Genomic DNA, 23,297 nt, shown 5'->3' with positions numbered 1-23,297 from the left:
TAAAGTGGATAAGTATATCACAATATCAAATATTACTAAGAGATATAACACATAATCTTATTTCTAAAATAGAATCCAAAAGTATAACCCTTCGATTGTTACAACAAAATATCTTAGAATATCCATCACAATTTAAAATAAACCTTTACCTTAAATTCCTCAGGTAAGCCATAGGGTGAGAAATATTGATCAGGAATTCAACACTTCTAATTTTTGCTTCAGAACCCCTCATGTTTATACTTTTTCTAAGGTATCATCTGACCCTTTAGCATATAGGCGTTACCTTTCCGTGTGTGTTTTTCCTGCTTTTGAGATCTATATTTGGCAGTATCATTAATTAACATCTCCATTTAATGTTTTGCTGGAATTACTCCGCTTCTGAAGTTGTGAGCATTTATCCGGTCAAAATGTTTATAATTGTGTTTACTTGACAACATGTTGCTGTAAGTACTATTCTATTTATTATTTTATTATCTATAATTGGGTTTTTTATCGTACCTTGAAGCAACCTTTTGAGTCGATCTGTCTATATTTTACCAACACTATCAATTAAGTTTATTGCTATCTCTTACTGATGTCACACAGGATGTTTCAATGCATGTTTATCCTCCAAGTCCCTGGCAACAGAAACACTGAAATGGATTTTCCAACTTAAAAGGTGTTTCTGGTTCACATTCTATTGTAAGAGTGACCTTGAAAGACCTTGAAATTCCTAACTCTACCTTCTTAAAGGGGAATTTCAGTGAGTCTTGAAAAGTGACCATTTATTCAATCTTTAATTCTAAAAGGAATAATATATTAACTATATCTTAATTCTACCTAATTAAGCCTATTATACCTTTGTTTCATCACAAAATAACTTGGGATAAGTTAAAGGCCCTACCTATGGTAGAGTTGAGAAATGTAGCTGGACAGTTTGGGATTACGTTCCGTACAAAAGCTAAGAAATCTAAGATCCTAAGTCTTGTGGCCAACCATTTGTCACTCGAACCTGAAGATGCAGAGACATGGTTGGAGTCAGACTCAGACAGGGTCATGTTCTATACAATTGGAACAAAGGAAACTTGAATTGGAAGACAGGGAGAGAGAAAGAATGTTCCAGAAGGAGCAGGAGGAAAGAGAGTTTAGGCGGCTTGAATTAGCTAGGGGGCGGCAGGGTAATCCCAGTGAAAATATGGCCGATATGGATGCTACACTTAACTCGGAACCATGCGCTGAGCTCTTAAAGTTCTCTCAATTGATTCCAAATTGAATGTGAGGTAGATGTGGAAGCATTTTTTGTCACATTTGAAAAGCTTCCTACACAGTTAAAATGGCCGGCCGAGAGCTGGATTTTATTGCTACAGAGCAAGCTAACAGAAACAGCCCATGAGGTTTATTCATTGTTGTCAGATGAGAGTTCATCAGGCTATGAATTGACTAAAAATGCCATCCGCAGGTCATATGAGCTTGTACCGTAAGCGTACTGCAGGAAATTCCGAAACCTCCAAAAACAGTCTGATCAAACTTACCTTGAGTTTTAAAGAAGTAAGCTGCTGATCTATGACCAGTGGTTAAGGGAGCACCAAGTGCAGCCCACATATAAAAACCTCAGCGAGATGTTTCTTCTTGATGAATTTAAAAACTCTCTCCTTTCTACAAAGACCCATGTGGAGGAACAGAAAGTTCAAAGGGCGAGGCAAGCCACAGTTCTGGCTGACGAGTTTGCTCTCATATATAAGTCCATACCCCAAGGAAAACCCTTTCCAATCACCCCCACAACACTAAAAGGAAAAGAGGTGGGAAGGTGTTGGGAACCCAAAAGTCCTGGGAGGGAGAGGAAAGCTGGACCACAGGGGGCCCTCCTCAAGCCAAAAAGGATAGTGATGAGAACAGGAGTGAGACCCAGTGACCTGTGTGTTTCCATTGTAACAAGGCAGGTCACCTCAGAGCTGACTGCTGGAAACTACGGGGAAAGCCTCTCGGGTTAATCAGTGCACTTCTGACCAGTGCAGGAGAAGGGACCCTGATAGAAAACACAGCAGAGCAGGCTGTGGCTTTAACTGCAACAGCAGTAAGACCCAGGAAACATACTGCTGTGTGTGCAGGAAAATTTAACAAGATCCCTGAAGGTTGTCAGGATTTTGTATCTGAAGGGAGAGTAACCCCATACCCATTGAGTGGGGCAAGCAAGCCCATTGTCATACTCAGGGAGACAGGGGCCACCAGATCCCTTTTGCTGGGAAAAGGCCTCACCTTTCCCCCAGCGGGTGCAGTAAATACCAGAATGGTGATAACTGGTATTGGAGGGCAGTGTATGCCTGTACCTTTACATTGGGTGCACTTGGAGTGCGACCTAGTTTCGGGACCGGTGACCATTTGGATTGTCCCTCGTTTGCCTGTGGACAGGGTTGACCTGCTCCTAGCTAATGATCTGGTTGGGTCGAAGGTGGTAGCCACCCTCCCCCCCGCCAATAGTGGCAGAGAGACCAAAAGAGGTCAGAGAGATAGGGCAGTTGCAGGAGACGGTCCCCTGCAGTTTCCCTGATTGTGTAGTGACTCGGGCCACGGTCAAACCAGCTCCCTCAGAGGAGACTAAACCGGTGCTGCAGACAGATGACCCTGTTGTCTGATTGTCTGAAACTTTCTTTGGGAAATTAGAGGATCAAAGGAATGGGTTAAACAAATCTTCCCTAGTTGAGGCTCAACAAGCCGACCCAGTATTAAGGGAGTTAGCACAGGCTGCCCGAACTGAAATTGAAGCATAGGGAGTCCCCGATTGCTACTATGTAAAGAACGAGCTGCTGATGAGGAAGTGGAGCTCTCCTCACAGACCTGAGACAAAGAGTGGACAGTGGTTCACCAGTTAGTGGTACCGCCGAGTACCATAAAGAAATATTAAGAATGGCCCATGAGTTTACAACGGCTGCACATGTTGGTGTATGACAAAGCAAAGCCCGCATAAGACAGCCGTTTAACAGGCCAAAACGCCACAAAGATGTAGTGGAGTTCTGTAAAACTTGCCACATGTGCCAGGTTGTGAGGAAGCCCCAACCTGCAGTAAAACCTGCACCCCTCATTCCAAAACTGGTTTTTGGGGACTCCTCCAGCAGAGGGCTGGTAAATTGTGAGGGAACCCTGCCGAGAACAAAAGGGGACGGACAAGCACCGGTCTGGCAGACAGTTAGGGAGGAAGGGGATGAAAAGGACAATGAGGACAGTTAAAGGAGGTCCGGGAGGATTCCCAAATGGAAACCCCTACTGTCTGATCAGTACCCCGAAATGTTGGACAAATTAGAGCCCACACCTTCCAATGTAAATACAGGGAAATGGAGCACCCTATCAAGGTTGCTAGCAGCATTTACAGAGCCCTGCAGGGACAAGGAAAGTTCCCAAAAAGGCAGACCAACAGTAAGGGTGATGCCTCACCTAGTCGAAGTGCCGCAGGCAACTGCAATGGAAGCTGGACAGATGCCTGTGAGCAAGAATGTCCCGCTATGGGGAAGATTACCAAAAAGACCCTTTCCACTGTCAAGAGAAAAGGGAAACAAAAATGCCCTAAAGTGAGCAGTACTTGTGTGATTCACCAGAACACTCAATGTGAGGCCAGGGTGAATCTACCCACTGCAGAATCCAGTGATCAGAGCTCTAGCCCAGAGCTAAATTAAATCCAACAATCTCACTTCAGACTCCAGCAAGAACAAAGGCCCCAGAGGAAATATCAGACACCTCACAAGTGCTTAAAACCAATTTATCACTCGATACCACCATAGGGAGAGGAATTATTGAGGTACTGGATCCTGAAGGGTTAGAACCACATGTTGCAGGAACAGCAGCTGAGGGGTTAAAGCTTGTGCATAAAGGAGAACTTACCCTAGAAAATTATGGAAATTTGCAGACACCAAGCTCCCCCAACAACTGCGTGTTTATTAAAATGTCCATTCCCAGCTATTCCAAACTGATACTAAAGAAACGTTAAACCCATTGGACAACACCTAACTGTCCCAGACCAACCTCAAGGGAAAAGGGCAGTTAAATTCAGCACTGCTGCTACAGAGGAAAAAAAGGCAAGCTGCAACAATTTTACGGTTTCTGAATGAAAGAGGGTGAATGAAAAATGCACGTGTGTTTTCCTGTGTTCTTTTTAACTCCGATAATGAAATGCTCCCATTGTTGCATTTCATTCAGTGTGGTACAGAGGTGTGATGAAAACCTCACAAGCCAAATGGAAAATATTAATTTCCTTGTATGGAGCTTTGCCTGAGACTTTTACTAGATATTATTACAAATAATTTTTAAAACAGAGCAGTTAGCAGCCAAGATGGCCGCAGACATTTGCATATGAAAGAACCAAAGGATTAGACTGGAGACAGACATGATGAACGCAGCCTAGCCAGAACAATGTGGTGCTCCCTGACTTAATTATCTGAGATAGCCTTGTCAATCCTTGACAAGGATAAAGCCCCTCTTTTGCCTTCCAGAACCTGAGAAGCAAGCCCGAACCATGCACATGGTCCAGCAATGACTTCAGGGCTACAATTTCAACTGAAGACTCTGAGACTACTGAACTGTATTTCAATTCATTTATTACAGACTCTACTCCAACATCCCAACTCGGTTTTTCCCTCTGTAATCTATTTGTCTTTGCGTGTGTGGCTCTTGTGTGAATGTGGGGCGTGGATGCATAGTGGATTTTAGTAATTTTAACCAGTTTGGAGTGATAAGGTTAATAAACTTACATCTTTCTTGTTTAAACTCAAGAAAACCTGTCTGATTGGTTCATTTGCAATTATATTAGAGGAACAGGAGCAAGTGCTCACTGAGGTCAAAAGTTAAATCACTGTGTTAGAAAAAGATTAACCCTGTTGCGGTCAAATCAGAGAAGGGGCAAAAGGGGAGCCTGAGACCCCCTCCTCACCTGGTCGTAACATCTGCTATAAAGTTTATTCACTTTTGAAGTTAACATTCACTGGAGAAAATGCTTATTCCTTCATGTGTAATTGTGAGATGCTGACTTCACCCTCCTCCCATAGTGGGCTGCCAGTCTAGTCTCAGCCCTCCTTTGGTAAGCGCCTCTGATGTGCCAGAGTGCGAGTGAGCTGGGCGCTAGGCACAGAAACCTAATAGAATGGAGGAAACGGTCTGAATGCTTTTAACTAAGTGTTTATTTCTTTCAGTCTGAGAGGCCAGCATGGTGGATGGAAGCAGGTAAGTTTGAGACTGTCTCTTAGCTCCTGGCTGTCCCTCTGTCAGAGGCACTGCATCACGCCATGGGTGTCCACAAAGACAGGGAGTATGAGACCCATACCAGGTGATCAGTAGGCCTCAAGAGCGCTGTCCTTGCAGAGACAAAGTTGCCCTGGCATCTTTGCCTTTGCTACTCCTCTCTTACACGCTAATGGCCCTCAGTGCCCACCCTTGCTGATAGCCAATCCTCGCATATAGCTGTATGGCCACCTGTGCTGACCACCTGAGACCAAGAAGGCACGTGAGGGCCGCCCGTGGTCCACTTAATTCCAAGCCTCCCATTGAATTGCAATCAATTGCATGCAAATATTTTAAAACTAACTGTTCAGCAATTCAAATGGCAGTTCTGTCATGTTAATACGGTGACGATGCCTTGATACTTTCCCACCACTGACTAAATCTGGAACTAATATCATGATGTCAGGTTTCCAAACAGATGTGTCCATCACTATTCTGTGGCCTCCTAAACCTCCATTACTGCTCCAACTGGCCACACTAAATTCCACCCATTGTCAGCTATTTAACTGTGCCAGTCACATCATCATATACATTACAACACAGGCACTTCCCTCTCTCTTTCAGGACAAGGTGGTGCAGCTAACTGGCAGGGGAGAGCACGGCAGCATTTTTAACATTCTTTAAATTCAATTCAATTCCAGATTTTTAAATTGAAATTAAATTGCACCTGTTGCCATGATGGGATTTGAATCCATGTCCTCAGGGCATTAGCCTGGGCCTCGGGGCCACTAGTTGAATGACATTACCACTACACCACCATCTCCCATACATTGCTGGAAGAGATAGTGCTTGCCATTATTGGAGCAGCCATGACTGAGACCATGGCCAGTGGCGGGGTTGAAACAAGAGAAGACGACAGTATTTTCATCCCTAATTCTCCTTCTTAATACGCATTTAACCCTCAATCCACACTCTCTTCTGATTTACAAGCTGCAGATGGTGGAAACATGCACAGCTGGCTTTCCTCCCCATGTAACCCCCTCCATGAACTTACCCTTGTGCCTTTCTCCTTTCTGATATACAACAGCCACTGACTGGCCAGGCAACAGGCGGGAAGCAGGAAGACACTGATGAAGAAGCATGTCACTCACTCTCACACTTGCACAGCCACTGGCACTGCAAGTTATTTACAGGTCAGCTTAGAGGTGAAATCTCCATGTGATGAGATCCCGCATATGTAATGAGTTCTTTATGGTGTCTGGTGCGACATAAATAAGATGCGTGGAGTCCATTTTGCTGAAGGTCTCAAACCGTTAAACTATTATATACAATACAGAGCAAACTATTTACAGAACCTTCCACTAGATGTTACAGTTGCAGAGTGATGCTGACTTTGAGTCACATGACTACATCCTGGTACTTAGCTCATTAGCATACTAAGATCTTAAAGGGACTTCACTCTTAAAGACAATCATACAACAGGATACAAATTTATTTTATTTTCATTTATTTAGAGATACAGCACTGAAACAGGCCCTTCGGCCCACCGAGTCTGTGCTGACCAACAACTACCCAGTTATACTAATCCTACATTAATCCCATATTCCCTACCACACCCCCACCATTCTCCTACCACCTACCTACCTACACTAGGGGCAATTTACAACGGCCAGTTTACCTATCAACCTGCAAGTCTTTGGCTGTGGGAGGAAACCCACGCAGGTCACAGGGAGAACTTGCAAACTCCACACAGGCAGTACCTAGAACTGAACCTGGGTCGCTGAAGCTGTGAGATTGCGGTGCTAACCACTGCGTCACTGTGTCGCCCAATGGCAAGGGTAGCTCAGGTGTCAGCTCCCTGGAGGAGAAGGTCACACATGAGTTCTGTTGCAGAAGACTCAGATAAAGACTTCAAGGGGTGGCCTACAGAAAAAGGCTGATGGGCATGCACACTGAAATGCTTATTGCATTGACACGTCTGCCAGAATGTCTACGGTCAATGCCAAAGAGTATAGAGGTATCCCAAACCAACTATGTGCAGGACTTTGTGCCGAGCTTAGAGCCCATCCTTTCCAGCGTGGAAGTGGTGGCCAACTCCATGAGAACATTTGTGAACTAGATATGATGCAGCATCTGATGGCCATTGCCTCAGCTTTCATTGCAGTACAAGCAGTAGCCACCCAGTATCTGAGTGCTGCAGTGTAAGCTCAGACTGAAGTCATGGAAGCTCAGCTTTCTGTCATACAAGTGTATACTTCTGCCATCATAGCTGTAGATACCAGTGTGCTAAGAAGCTTGCAGGAGGCTCACAGTAGTCCAACAAATCTGTCCTCCAGCAAGTTGTTAGGATTATTGAGGTGCCGGCCTTGGGAAAGGGCAGTGGCACCATGGAGCATGAACCTGCTGTCCTTTCTCAAGATGAAAGCATTTGTCAGTGCCCTTACTGCTGCCCTCTCAGCTGGTCAGGCCAGATGGCTACCACCCTTGCTGAGGTGGTGCAGTCTGAAGCCAAGCCTACTAGGACCAGAACTGGTTGGGGTCTTCCCGCAAAGCCATCTATAGTCTCCCCACTGAAAGTCAGCAACCTTTTTTTTTACTGAATTTGAAAGTAAAGCATTGATAAAAATTGATTTAAACCCTAATTAACTAACTAATAAATAGAGTAACTAAACCAGAGGGAGGAGATTACTGTATTTACTGAGCATTTAATATTTAGAGTAGGAATCTAGCACTAGGGACCATATAGTTAATTATAACAATTTAGTAAGGATTTAATAAGTATTTATTTATTTTAAATTAATTTATTAATTAGTGATAGAAATGTCAGTTAGAGGGATGAAGTGCTTCACCTGTGAGATGTGGGAGATTCGTGATGCTTCCAGCGTTCCAGACTACGTCTGCAGGAAGTGTACCCAGTTGCAGCTCCTCACAGACCGCATGGATCGGTTGGAGCGGCAACTGGATGCACTTAGGAGCATGCAGGTGGCAGAAAATGTCATAGACAGGAGTTTTAGAGAAGTGGTTACAGCCAAGGTGCAGGCAGATAGATGGGTGACCGCGAGAAGGGGCAGGCAGTCAGTGCAGGAATCCCCTGTGGCTATCCCCCTCTCTAACAAGTACACCATTTTGGATACTGTTGGTGGGGATGGCCTATCAGGGGTAAACAGCAGCAGCCAGAGCAGTGGCACCACGACTGGCACTGTTGTTCAGCAGGGAGGGACAAAGCGCAGAAGAGCAATAGTTATCGGGGACTCTAAAGTCAGGGGCACAGATAAGCACTTCTGTGGACATGAAAGAGACTCCAGGAAGGTATGTTGCCTCCTTGGTGCCAGGGCCAAGGATGTCTCTGAACAGACAGGGGGCATTCTGAAGGGTGAGGGTGAACAGCCAGAGGTTATGGTACACATCGGTACCAATGACATAGGCAGGAAGAGTGACGAGGTCCTGCAGGGGGAGTTTAGGGAGTTAGGTAGAAAGTTAAAAGACAGGACCTCTCGGGTTGTAATCTCGGGATTACTCCCTGTGCCACGTACCAGTGAGGCTAGAAACAGGAGGATAGTGCAGCTAAACACGTGGCTGAACAGCTGGTGTAGAAGGGAGAGTTTCAGATATCTGGACCATTGGGATCTCTTCAGGGACAGATGGGACCTGTACAAGAAGGACGGGTTGCATCTAAACTGGAGGGGTACAAATATCCTGACTGCGAGGTTTGCTAGCGTCACTCGGGAGGGTTTAAACTAGTGTGACAGGGGGGTGGGAACCAGAGCAGTAGGACAGCAAGTGAAATAAATGAGGGGGAACTAGTAAATAAGGCCAGTAAGACTGAGAGGAAGAGCAGGCAGGGAGATGTTGCGGAGCACATCGGGACTGGTGGTCTGGAGTGCATTTGTTTCAATGCGAGAAGTATAACAGGTAAGGCAGATGAATTTATAGAGCTTGGATTAGTACTTGGAACTATGATGTTGTTGCTATTACAGAGACTTGGTTGAGGGAAGGACAGGATTGGCAGCTAAATGTTCCAGGATTTAGAAGCTTCAGGCGGGATAGAGGGGGATGAAAAAGGGGAGGGGGTGTTGCATTACTTGTAAAGGAGAATATCACAGCTGTACTGCGGGAGGACACCTCGGAGGGGTCGTGAAGTGAGGCAATATGGGTGGAGCTCAGGAATAGGAAGGATGCAATCACGATGTTGGGGGTTTACTACAGGCCTGCCAACAGCCAGCGGGAGGTAGAGGAGCAGATATGTAGACAAATTTTGGAAAGATGTAAAGGTAACAGGGTTGTAGCGGTGGGTGATTTTAACTTTCCCTATATTGACTGGGACTCACTTAGTGCTAGGGGCTTGGATGGGGCAGAATTTGTAAGGAGCATCCAGGAGGGCTTCTTGAAACAATATGTAGATAGTCCTACTAGGGATGGGGCTGTACTGGACTTGGTATTGGGCAATGAGCCCGGCCAGGTGGTTGAAGTTTCAGTAGGGGAGCATTTCGGGAACAGTGACCATAATTCCGTAAGTTTTAAGGTACTTGTGGATAAGGATAAGAGTAGTCCTCGGGTGAAGGTGCTAAATTGGGGGAAGGCAAATTATAACAATATTAGGCAGGAACTGAAGAATTTAGATTGGGGGCGGCTGTTTGAGGGTAAATCAACATCTGACATGTGGGAGTCTTTCAAATGTCAGTTGATTAGAATCCAAGACCAGCATGTTCCTGTGAGGAAGAAGGATAAGTTTGGGAAGTTTCGGGAACCTTGGATAATGCGGGATATTGTGAGCCGAGTCAAAAAGAAAAAGGAAGGATTCGTAAGGGCTGGAAGGCTAGGAACAGACGAATCCCTTGAGGAATATAAAGAAAGAAGGAAAGAACTTAAGCAAGGAGTCAGGAGGGCTAAAAGGGGTCATGAAAAGTCATTGGCAAACAGGATTAAGGAAAATCCCAAGGCTTTTTATACGTATATAAAGAGCAAGAGGGTAACTAGGGAAAGGGTTGGCCCACTCAAGGACAGAGAAGGGAATCTATGTGTGGAGCCAGAGGAAATGGGCGAGGTACTAAATGAGTACTTTGCATCAGTATTCACCAAGGAGAAGGACTTGGTGGATGATGAGCCTAGGGAAGGGAGTGTAGATAGTCTCAGTCATCTCATTATCAAAGAGGAGGAGGTGTTGGGTGTCTTGCAAAGCATTAAGGTAGATAGGTCCCCAGGGCCTGATGGGATATACCCCAGAATACTGAGGGAGGCAGGGAAGAAATTGCTGGGGCCTTGACAGAAATCTTTGCATCCTCATTGGCTACAGGTGAGTTCCCAGAGGACTGGAGAATAGCCAATGTTGTTCCTTTGTTTAAGAAGGGTAGCAAGGATAATCTAGGAAATTATAGGCCGGTGAGCCTTACGTCAGTGGTAGGGAAATTATTAGAGAGGATTCTTCGGGACAGGATTTACTCCCATTTGGAAACAAACAAACTTATTAGCGAGAAGCAGCATTGTTTTGTGAAGGGGAGGTCGTGTTTCACTAATTTGATTGAGTTTTTGAGGAAGTGACAAAGATGATTGATGAAGGAAGGGCAGTGGATGTTATCTATATGGACTTTAGTAAAGCCTTTGACAAGGTCCCGCATGGCAGACTGGTACGAAAGGTGAAGTTACACGAGATCAGAGGTGAGCTGACAAGATGGATACAGAAGTGGCTCGGTCATCGAAGACAGAGGGTAGCAGTGGAAGGGTGATTTTCTGAATGGAGGGCTGTGACTAGTGGTGTTCCGCAGGGATCAGTGCTGTGACCTTTGCTGTTTGTAGTATATATAAATTATTTGGAGGAAAATGTAGCTGGTCTGATTAGTAAGTTTGCGGATGACACAAAGGTTGGTGGAGTTGCGGATAGTGTTGAGGATTGTCAGAGGATACAGCAGGATGTAGATCGGTTGGAGACTTGGGCGGAGAAATGGCAGATGGAGTTTAATTCGGACAAATGTGAGGTAATGCATTTTGGAAAGTCTAATGCAGGTGGGAAGTATACAGTAAATGGCAGAACCCTTAGGAGTATTGACAGGCAGAGAGATCTGGGCGTACAGGTCCACAGGTCACCGAAAGTGGCAACGCAGGTGGAGAAGGTAGTCAAGAAGGCATACGGCATGCTTGCCTTCATCGGTCAGGGCATAGAGTATAAAAATTGGCAAGTCATGCTGCAGCTGTACAGAACCTTAGTTAGGCCACACTTAGAATACTGCGTGCAATTCTGGTCACCACACTACCAGAAATACGTGGAGGCTTTGGAGAGGGTACAGAAGAGGTTAACCAGGATGTTGCCTGGTCTGGAGAGCATTAGCTATGAGGAGAGGTTGGATAAACTTGGATTGTTTTTACTGGAACGATGGAGGTGGAGGGGCGACATGAAAGAGGTTTACAAAGTTATGAGCAGCATGGACAGAGTGGATAGTCAGAAGCTTTTTCCCAGGATGGAGTCAGTTACTAGGGGACATAGGTTTAAGGTGCGAAGGGCAAAGTTTAGAGGGGATGTGCGAGGCAAGTTCTTTACACAGAGGGTGTTGAGTGCCTGGAACTTGCTGCCGGGGGAGGTGGTGGAAGCAGGTATGATAGTGATGTTTAAGAGGCATCTTGACAAATACATGAATAGGATGGGAATAGAGGGATATGGTCCGCGGAGTGCAGAAGGTTTTAGTTTAGACAGGCATCAAGATCGGCACAGTTTTGGAGGGCCGAATGGCCTGTTCCTGTGCTGTACTGTTCTTTGTTCTTTGTTCTTTGTTCCTCCTCAGATGAGGATAACTATGAAGAGGATGAGGAGGAGGACAACAATGCCATCATTGATATGAGGCCATGGAGAGACGTTCAAGAGACATCAGGGAAAACCTCATTTATGCACGTTTCAGCCAACAATCAGCCACATCATTAAGGAATATTGGGAGGAGAAACATAACAATTCCTCACAGAAATTCCCTTTTGCTTAAGGTCTTATTCATCTCTGCAATCTTAACAAAGCGTGGCTGCACTTTCATGTGATTGGCATTTGAAATCATCCATGGACTACAAGGAATGCAACAACACACCAGTGTAAGCAGCGTTAAGTTATGACTGTAGAAAACAAAAGTAAGGCATGACAGTATTGGAACAAGTTATTAACCATCAATAGAAAAACAACCAACAAGGAAAATTGAAGGCTAAAGTTGGAATGAGATATGGACACTGGACTGTCCCTGAGATGCTTTGCAAGCATTATTGTGTTCCTTCCATAGGCCTCCAGAAAACTTCTTTGTATCCATCCGTAACCAAGCAAAACATTACTGAGAGAAACCATAGAAAAACATAGAAAAGTTACGGACAGAAAGAGGCCATTCAGCCCATCGTGTCTACGCCGGCTGAAAAATCTAGCCGCCCAATCTAATCCCACCTTCCAGCACCTGGTCCATAGCCTTGCAGGTTACAGCACTTCAGGTGCAGGTCCAGGTACCTTTTAGTGGATAAAATTTTGCAAGAAATAAAAATGTTTTAATACATTGTTGCATTCGTTAACATTTCTGTACCACCCGTGCCATGTTCGTGCTCAGAACTGTTTCTTTTTCGATTTTCCTCCATTACGTTCAGGTGCTACCCCGACATTAGCAGCTGAGGTGGAGGCAGTCTGCTCAGTGTGCTGCCCCATTTCTGTGGATGACCATGGCGGGCGTGCTCTGGAGGAATGGGGCCTCGGTAGCTCCATTCCACTGGGGGTCTGCAGCAATGATGCATGAGTATCCCCCCCCCCCCCCCACCGTGCTCGCCTGCTGGAGGTAAGAGGGTCAATGTCGGGGGTGGGGTGGGGGAGGTGCCCATACTCGAGGCCTGAGAGGAAGGCCCCGGGACAGCTGACATGCACTCCTCCTCCATCTGTGTGCACGATGGCACCTGCCTGTCTTCTTGAGGGGAAGGGTCACCTGGAGAGAGGTCCTGGTTCCTTGATCCCCTCTTGCTTAGACTCTGCTGCATGGAGCCCATGGCAACAGCGATGGAGTGCAGGTTAGATTGCATGTGGCTCCAGTGCTCAACCAGACTCACCACGGAGCTCACCAGACTCTCGTGAAGAAGACATACGCTCATATGCGTGGGACATGGCAGACGTCACAGACTCCTCATGGCACGAGTAAAGCCATGCTTGACCTCAGGCATCTCTGACGTATTTTCCACACGGCTTCGCTGCACATCCAGCAGACTTCTCGTGGTAACAATCAGAGGATCATCATGAACGTGGGGCTGAGCAGGGACCTGGTCCCCAGCAGTCCTCCGATTGTCAGGGGACCCAGCTGGCACATGCTCCCTCAGCTGCTGGGATGTGTCTGTGTCATGCACACCAGATTGTGACCTATGTTCTATTCTTAAACCCCCCGCGGACCGTGTGGATGCATCTGCGCTGGCGGAGGTGGAAGAAGAGGCAGGTGATGGGGCACCCTCTGGGACATTGGTATCTTCGTCCTCAGAGGAGGCGTCTTGGGCCATGTAGTGTTCTGCTGCTTGAGTGTGGGCACCTACAGTGGAGACACAAACAGAGGCACTTTAAACATCTGATGCACATGAGTTCAAACAATTTCATTCAGTTTTCACATATGGCTGCAAGAGCAGAGATGACACTTCATCCTTATGCCTTGTGACTCCTGCCTCGCCATCTCCACTCGCCCTGCCTCCCTCCTCTCTGACGATCTCAGATGCCTCCTCCTCAGCCATGGTCAGTCGGCTGATGTCAGGAACCCCTCCTTCCATCTTAGCACACTCACACAGGCTGTGGCTTCATTTCTCCTGCAACTGAGAGTGCTGATTTAATGACATGGCAAATGATGCATCACAACCACTGCAATACATGCATCAACATCACTCATTCTGCATTGGCTTTCACACGACATGTCCAATCACATAAATCATGTCAATCGTCATCATTTAGTGAATGGCACCAAGGCTGCTCATGCATTCCACTGCATTCCTTTGTACCCTCTGCTTTAAAGACATGGAGCCATGGAAGAAATCAACGGAGCAGCCTCGCCAGGACCACGTACCCTCGCCAGCAAGGCATTGATTCGCTTGTGGCACTGCATCCATGTTCTATGAGCGACCCATGGTTCGAGACCTCCTCTGCTACCTCCTCCTGGCTGCCTTGGTGAGGTGGGAGGGTCTTCTGACTCCATCTTCAGGGAAGAGGACCTCCCGCCTTTCCCTGACAGCCTGGAGGAGAACCTACAGGGAGGCGTCACTGAACCATGGGGCATGACGCTGCCCACTGGCTACCATTTGATTCACTTTGGCTGTAGGGAAAATAAATGATATGAAGTTGGTGGTGAGTTTCACAAAATACGGGAGGCAAAAACATTTTGATCTAAGTGAAAGCTTCAATAACTTATTCTGAAGATACTTACATGAAAGGAAGGTTGCTGCTCCTTGAGGCCGAAAGCACAGAATGTTTTATATCTGTGGCGATCATGGTGCTTGGGGCAGTGATGGTGGACTCCACCAATGAAAGGCCGCCCCGGCGCATGATCCCACATTAAAAATCGCATGGGAAATGGGATTTGTGGTGGGAGCAGAAGTTACGACAACTTCCAGTCCTGTTGTTGGGAACACCGCGACACTCATAAGATTCCATCCATCCTCTCAGCATCTACCCTATCAATCCCCCTCAGAATCTTATATGTTTCAATAAGATAAACTCTCATTATTCGAAACTCCCATCAGTATAAGTCCAACCGGCTCACCCTTTCCTTATAAGACAACCCCTTCATCCCGGGATCAACCTATTGAACCTTCTCTGAACTGCCTCCAATGCAAGTCTATCCCTTCTTATTTAAGGAGACCTAATTTTACGCAGTACTGTGAGTGTGATCTCACCAACACCCTGTACAGTTGTAGCAAGACTTCCCTACTTTTATACTCCATCCCCCTTGCAACAAAGGCCAACATTCCATTTAGCTTCCTACTTTCATAAAACCATGTTGACTCTGTGCGATTGCATTATGATTTTCTAAATGTCCTGCTACTTCCTTATTAATGGATTCCAACATTTCCCCAATGACAGATGTTAGGCTAACTGGCCTATAGTTTCCTGCTTTCTGTCTCCCTCCTTTCTTGAATAGAGGTGTTGCATTAGCGGTTTTCCAATCCGCTGGGACTTTTCCAGAATCTAGGGAATTTTGGAAGATGACAACCAATGCATGCATTATCTCTGCAGCCACTTCTTTCAAGACCGTAGAATGCAGGCCATCGGGTCCAGGGGATTTGGCAGCCTTCAGCCCCATTAGTTTTTCCTAGTACTTTTTCTCTAGTGATAGTGATTGCTACTGGGGTAGCACTGTGCAGGAGTATGAGGACAGGTTAAGGAAATGCACTTTTGCATGGTATATTGAATAGCTCAATTTATATATTTGGTTTGGAATGTTTGTTTTCTGGTGGCTTTTATTTTTGCATTGTGGCCAAGTGGACACTGTGATGGTCAGTGACAGAGGGAGGGTGAGGAGTGGGACTGTTGGTGGATGGGGATTTGGGGTTGTGTTCACTGGTATCATACTCGGATGAGTCGATCACGGACAGCCCAAACAGAAAGACGATGTGTTGGTTGCCTCCTCCCTTCCTCCTCCTCCTTCTCCTCCTCAGCTGCTCACCATATACTTGGTGGTAAGGGCTGTCTCCTAATGTTGACGAGGTTGTGCGGCATGCAGCAGACTGTGACAAATCTCTACCAAGTACTGCAGAGCTTCTCCAGAGCAGTCCAGACTGTGGAAACATTTTTTAGCACCCCAATGGTCTGTTGGATCACATCTCATGTGACCGCATGACTTTTGTTATATGCATACTGACCAGTGTGTGTGGGTTGCACACTGGAACCATGAGCCGTATGGTCAGCAGATAGTTCTTGTCACCCAGTAGCCACCCTCTGGATTATCGTGGTGTCACAAATGCAGGTGGTACAGTGGACTGCTGCAGAATGAAGACATCATGAATGCTGCCAGGATCCTGAGCATTGACCTGCATGATATGCTGTGTATGGCCACACACCAGCTGGACATTGAGGGAGTGGCATCCCTTTCGGTTGTCGTACATCTCAGAATTGACATGCAGCCCCCACAAATCAATGGCGGTCAATATCACCCTGCTCCATGGGAAGCCTGCAATCCTCGCCAAGCCCTGTGCTCATTAAACCTGCTGCTCTCTGGCAAGAGAAAATGAAACCTATTCAACTCTGTTTGCATACAGAGCCTCAATGACCTTCCTTAAGATGACAAATTGCCTGAGAGTCTGACGGAGACAGATTCAATCGTGGCTTTCAAAAGGCAATTGGATAAGCACCTGAAGAAAAAAATATTGCAGGGATGTGGGGAAGGGGCTGGGGGGTGGGACTAATTGAATTGTTATTGCAGAAAGCCTGCACAGACATGACAGGCCGAATGGCCTCCTTCTGTGCTGTAACCATTCTATAATTCTATGTCGTAAATATCACCAGCTCCAGCCTGGAAGAAGCCAGATGCATAAAAGGTCATGGCCCCAGTCACCTTCGCAGCCACTGGCAATGTCCTTCTTTCCCTGTTCTAAGGCAGCAGTTGTGGCTGCAGCAAGTGGCAGTTTCAATAAAGACATCCTTACGGAACTGGAGATGTCTCAGACATTGTCCTGCACTGAGGTTCAGGTAGAAGAATTGCTCTATGAGCATATTAGGCAGATATGCCCTCCTGCTGAGAGCACTTTCTCCTTCCTCCTCCTCCCTCTTCCAGCAGCTTGTCCTCCTCTATGTCACCTCCACTCATTCTCCCACTCATGCTTTGGCCAAGGTGATGCAAACTACTACGCCTATTTCTGAGAGCAAATGGTCTGTGCAGGTTGCTTGAAGTCAGGACCAAGTGGTTCAGCACTTACCACATTATTCCCTGTAGACTTCAGCAACTTCAAATAACAGTTCAAACCCCAAACACTTCTACTAACAGCCATAGAAATCAATCAGCAACCAACCTGAAAGCAGTTAATGGTCCCTTTAAATAGCACTGGTGTGGGAGTCCCTTTTGCTGCTAAACACGTGTTCAGCTATGCGAGGTTAAGAGAAGCCATTAGCTGGAGTGTTAAGCTCCAAAATAACAGTGTGACATCAAATCAACTTTACACACTGTTGACTGATTTGGGCCCAAAAAGGAAATTTTCTTGTGAAAGCATAGGGCACGGCTGAGATATGAAATGTATAGTTTGCATCGGTCTTCACTCGTGAATAGGATGCTGCCAATGTAGCAGTCAAGGATGCGGCAGTAGTGATATTAGATAGAATAAAAAGATATAAAGAAAAAGATAAAAGGTTGGCAGTTCTCCAAATAGAAAAGTCACCTGGTCCAGATGAGATGCATCCTAAGTTCTTGAGGGAAGTAAAGGTGGAAATTGTAGCTACAATCTCCCAATCCTCCTTGGAAATGGGGTGATGCCAGAGGACTGGACGATTGCAAATGTTACTCCCATGTTTACAAAAGGAGAGAGGGATAAGCTCAGCAACTTCAGCCCAGTCACTTTAACTTGGTATGGCTTAGTAAATGAAAGCTAGCATGCTTTTGTTAAAGGCCAATCATGTTTGGCTAACTTGATTGAGTTCTTTGATGAAGTAATGAAGAGGGCTGATGAGGGTAGTGTGGTTGATGTTGTGTTTATGGAATCTGAAATGCCTTTGACAAAGTACCACATGATAGAATTGTAAGCAGAATTAAAGCCCCTGGAATTAAAAGAACAGTGATAGCCTTGACACAAAATTGGCTAAGGGACAGAAAACAGAGATGAGTGATGAACGGTTTTTCAGACTGAAGGGAAGTATACAGTGGTATTCTCCAGGGGCAAATCCTTGAACAGTGAACATTTACAGGGCTGGGAGAAAAAGCAGCAGAGTGGAACGAATTGAATAACTCTACCAAAGAGTCAGCATGGGCAGAATGGGCTCTAATATAATTTGCCAGTCATCCCAACTTTTCATGTTAGTTACTGGATAAAGCAAACCCTTCATAAAAATCTATGAGTGATCTTCTGATTACACAGTCATCAAAACTTAAACATTTTTAAGTCCGGCAAAGATATGAGACTAAAGCTGACAATAAGGCTCAGTGCCATGGTATGCAATTCCAGAATACTATCACAGCTAATAATAGTTATCAAATGAAAGGTGTCATCACTCAAACTAACATCTATAAAATGGCAAGTCATGCTCGGCAATTGTTTTCCTGCCCTCAATTGTTCAGTGAAGCCAAGCTAATTAACAGCTAATTGCCCAGTTAGCACAAATGTGATCAGCTGACCATTTTTTCCAAAGGAGTACAATTCACTATGGGAGTCAACAGACCTATGTTCCTTTCAGTTTCATATAGATTTGGAAGAATGGTTCTTATTTAATTTTTATTTATGGGGGGTGATTTTTGTGTTTATCAGGATTTATACTGAGAATATTTTTTCCAATGTCAGCAGAAAGCACAACCAGGCCAAGATAGTTTATTTCTGATTCACAATTGTTTAATTCAAATTATCTATAAATTCAAATTGAAATCATGTAAAATGCTGCCCCTCTGGTGTTTTGTTTAATCTGCTTCATTTGAATTACTGGATAGTTTGGTTTTTGAACAAGAGACATTGAATTAATAGCAGTGACACATTAGACTGAGACTGACAGTTCTTTTACACTGCACTAACAATGTACCTTACCATTAGGCTTACACCTTAGTATGCCTGTGTGGTATTCACATAATCTACATTGTATGCGGCCACAAGCTTATTTGCAGTTTTCTAGTGTTTACTTCCATTTACTGGGAATGAAACTGAGACCCCCATTGATAGAGGAACCTTAGACTTTCATTGACCCGTGCTGGATTCAGAACCATTAAAGGCTAATGTTCTGATCCACTGTGCCACCCAATTCTCTACAAAGAAACCTATGGAGTAATCTTGTGATAAATTCACTCACTCTTTTCCTGGTTTTGAATGATATTGAGTTATCAACTTGAAAAATATTGTGTAATAGAAAAGTATTTAGAAATATTAGGACTAAGTTTCACCTTCAATAAGAAATGGGTGGGTGCCTGTCTACTGCCCAGACAGCGATGGTGAAAATTAAACCCTTTTTTTAAATATAAGGTAGCTCATAAATGTGTAGAATCATCAAATCATAGAATGGTTACAGCATAGAAAGAGGCCATTGGGCCTATCATGTGTGTGCCAGCTCTCTGCAACAGCAACTCAGCTTGTCCCACTCCCCCACCATTTCCCCGTAGCCCTGTAAATCTTTTCTCTTCAGATAATTGTCCAATTCCCTTCTGAAAGCCATGATTGAATCTGTCTTCACCACACTCTCAAGCAGTGCATTCCAGATACTAACTACTCGCTGTCTGATAAAGTTTTTCCTCATTTCACCTTTGTTTTTTTTTGCCATTTATCTTAAATCGGTGTCCTTTGATGTACTTCCACCAATAGGAAAAGTTTCTCTCTATCTATTCTGTCCAGACCCCTCATAATTTTGAACACATCCATCAAGCCACCTCTCAACTTTTTCTTCTCGAAGGGGAACAGCCCCAGCTTCTGCAATGTATCCATGTCCTTGAGGTTTCTCATCCCTGGAACCATTCTCATAAATCCTTTCTGCACTCTGGGTGCCACTGGGCGATGGGACCACAATTCAAATGAATAAAATTATTAAATTTAAATGGACTTACCCGCAATCTTGATGGCCCGCCACAATTTACGGCGCAGCAGCCGACACTCCCGGGCCTTCAGATTCCCGTCCGGGGAAACTCAATTCCACACTCGTGGGGAAAGGGGAGGAGGTAAGTTTGACAGTGTGTGGGGTGGGGAACAGGGTCAAATATATGTAATGGGTGTAGGGGATGGTGGGAAGGGTTGAACCTTAATGTTTGTGCAGTTTGACGTGGGGAGGTCAGATGTAAAAGGTAAGTGTTTTGGGGGGGTGGGGAAGGAGAAATAGTTATTGTATTGTTATTGGGGGGGTGGTGGGAAAGGGATGTTAGAAACTTATTTATTTAATTCAGCGGGTAGGACTTTAAAAATTTAAATTGCGTGGCAGGGCTGGCTGCCCTTTAAAAGGGGCACCAGCGACTGCACAGGCAGCTGACACCATTGCCAAGGATAGAACCCCCCCACCCCCACCCAAGAGATTGTGTGGGGGGAGGGGGGGTGGTGGTCGTCCAAGTTATTTAAATGAGCCATGGCACTTGAGATTGCGGTGGCTCTTTGGTGTGCAGCCTGCACAGGTGGGCCTCCATTTTTTGAGCTTGCCACCAGGCTCTTTAAATCCAGCACCATGTCTCTATTTATAAAGCCCAGGATCTCGTATGTCTTGTTAACCACTTTCTCAACCTGCCAGCTACCTTCAATGATTTGCACACATTTACACCCAGGGTATATGCACCTCCTTTAGAATTGTATCCTTTATTTTGTAGAGCCTCTCCCCATTCTTCCTACTTCACACTTCTCTACATTAAATTTCATCCATCACGTGTCCAACCTTTCCACCAGCTTATGTTCTCTTGAAGTCGATCACTATCCTCCTCAAAGTTCACAATACTTCCAAGTTTGTGTCATCCACAAATTTTGAAATTATGCACTGGACACCCAAGTCTAGGTCATTAATATATCAAGAAAAACAGTGATCTGAATCCTTGGGGATCCCCACTATATATCTTCCTCCAGTCCAAAAAAACAACCATTCATCACTATTCTCTGTTTCCTGTCACTCAGCCAACTTTGTATCAATGCTGCCACTATCCCTTTTATTACACGGACTTTAAGTTTGCTGATAAGCCTGATATGTGGCACTTTATCAAATGCCTTTTGGAAGTCATTGTAGACCACATCAAATCCAATACCCTCAGCAACTCTTTCTGTTACCTCATCCAAACCTCAATGAGAAAGTTAAACATGATTTGCCTTTTTCAAATCCAGGGTGACTTTCCTTAATTAATCCACATTTGCCGAAGTGACAGATTATTATTACAATCAGGTGAGGAGGGGTCAAAAGGTTCCCCTCTTGACCCTCTCCTTTTTGACCGCAACAGTGTTTATTTCTTTCAAACAGTGAATGTTTAATCCTTTTTGTACAATGATCATAAAAGAACAAATCGGACAGGTTTCCTTGAGTTTAAACAAGAGGTTAGTTTATTGTAATTAAAATCAAAACCCAATCTAAATAAAATAATAAACTATGCTCCAACTTTCTCATACACACACACAGATATATGAGAATCATACACACACAAATAGGCTACAGAATGATGAAGAATAGTTTGGTTGGATTAGAGTCCAGAATAAATAAAAATAATAGACAGTCTGTGGGGTCTGGTAATTCAGTTGTTTTCCATCTGAATTCGTAGTTCTGAAGCTCCTGGCTGGTAGAAGTGTACTTGCAGCTGGTCCACCTGGTTCAGGGTATTCTTGGAGACAGCAATCTAGGTGGCTATTTCCACCCAGGGTCTTTGTCTGTAGCAATGATAGGCTTGGACAGGATTCGAAGCTTGCAATATGCCTGGAGAGAGAGAGAAAGAGAGAGAGATACAGCCCCTGTGGGGTCCTGCACTGATTAGCTCTCAAAGCTTGTCTGCTGTGTGTAACAAAAAATCCAAGTTTTCACACAGACTCAGGAGACTGTCACATGATTCTTTCAGTGTATTCTTTTGTTCACTTTCATGAGATCCAAAGTCTAAGAATCCCAAATCTCTCTCAGGTCGTATTGCTTCAATGTTTATCCCCTGGAGGTATGTCTCCACTAGGGTGAATGCTCCAAGATGGCTTTGAATGGCTTGCTAATGAGGGCAATACCAGATAATTTACTCAACACTTCAAGCCATCGTTTTGGATGAGAGCTTTTTAGATATGTGTCTCTACTTCAATGCCTTGGAATGTGGAGTATTTCAATGCAAATTGTGGTGGCCATCTTAGCTGTCAGTTTTAAAAGTTGAATGTAGGATTCCAGATTTCCTGTTTAAAAGTTTAATGTCCGTTTCCAACCGATGAATTAAAAATCCTCATTCAGCACAATATGTTTTCCTGACATTATCATTTCGAAAAGCTTTCCCACCACTGAGGTTAAACTGAGTGGCCTGTAGTTGCTGGGCTTTTTCTTACAACATTTTTTGAACAAGGGTATAACACTTGCAATTAGCAGAGATGCACAAAATATTTGCAGTCAAATTAGTATACATAACCAATTCCATCATCTTGTCCACACCTCCCATACCATCCATCCAATGCTTTTGCAATACTCCAGTCCTCTATCTAAGGAAGATTGGAAGATTATGGACACAGCCTCTGGAATTTCCACCCTTACTTCCCTCAGTATCCTGAGATGCATTTGATCCAGTCCTGCTGACTTATCAACTTTAAGTGCAGCCAGCCTTTCCAATACCTCCTCTATCAATTTTTAGCCCATCCAGTGTGCTAACTGCCACCTCTTTCACTATGACTTTGGCAGTATCTTTTTCTTGGTAAAGACAAATAAAAAGTTTCCATTTAGTACCTCAGCTATGCCTTCTGCCACCCTATGTAGATCTCCTCCTTGGTCCCTAATTGGCCTAACCCCTCCTTTTACCTCCCTTTTACTATTTATATGCCTATGGATGACTTTTGGATTCCCTTTTATGTTAGCTGCCAGTCTTTCCTCATACTCTCTCTTTGCTGCTGTTATTTCTTTTTTCATTTCCCCTCTGAACTTCCTATATTCAGCCCGGTTCTCACTTGTATTATCAACCAGACATCAGTCATCTTGCTCTCTTTCTTTTTGTCATCCAGGGAGCTCTGGTTTTATTTGTACTACCTTTGTCCCTGTAAGAATATACCTCGACTGTAACCTTTAAAGGCAGCCCATTGTTCCGTGATAGTTTTGCCTGCCAATCTTTGATTCCAATTCACATGGGCTAGGTCTACTCTCACCCTATTGAAATTGGCCCTCCCCCAATTAATTATTTTTACTCTGGATTGCTCCTTGTACTTTTCAACAGCTAACCTAAACTTTATGATACTATGATCACTGCCCCCTAAATGTTCCCCTGCTGACACTTGATCCACTGACCCACCTCATTCCCCAGAACCAGATCAAGCATCACTGCACCAGAAACACATTG

Source organism: Heterodontus francisci, chromosome 24 (genome assembly GCF_036365525.1).
Source record: "Heterodontus francisci isolate sHetFra1 chromosome 24, sHetFra1.hap1, whole genome shotgun sequence".
NCBI classification, from domain to species: Eukaryota; Metazoa; Chordata; class Chondrichthyes; order Heterodontiformes; family Heterodontidae; genus Heterodontus; species Heterodontus francisci.
Note: the sequence above shows the minus strand (reverse complement) of the source record.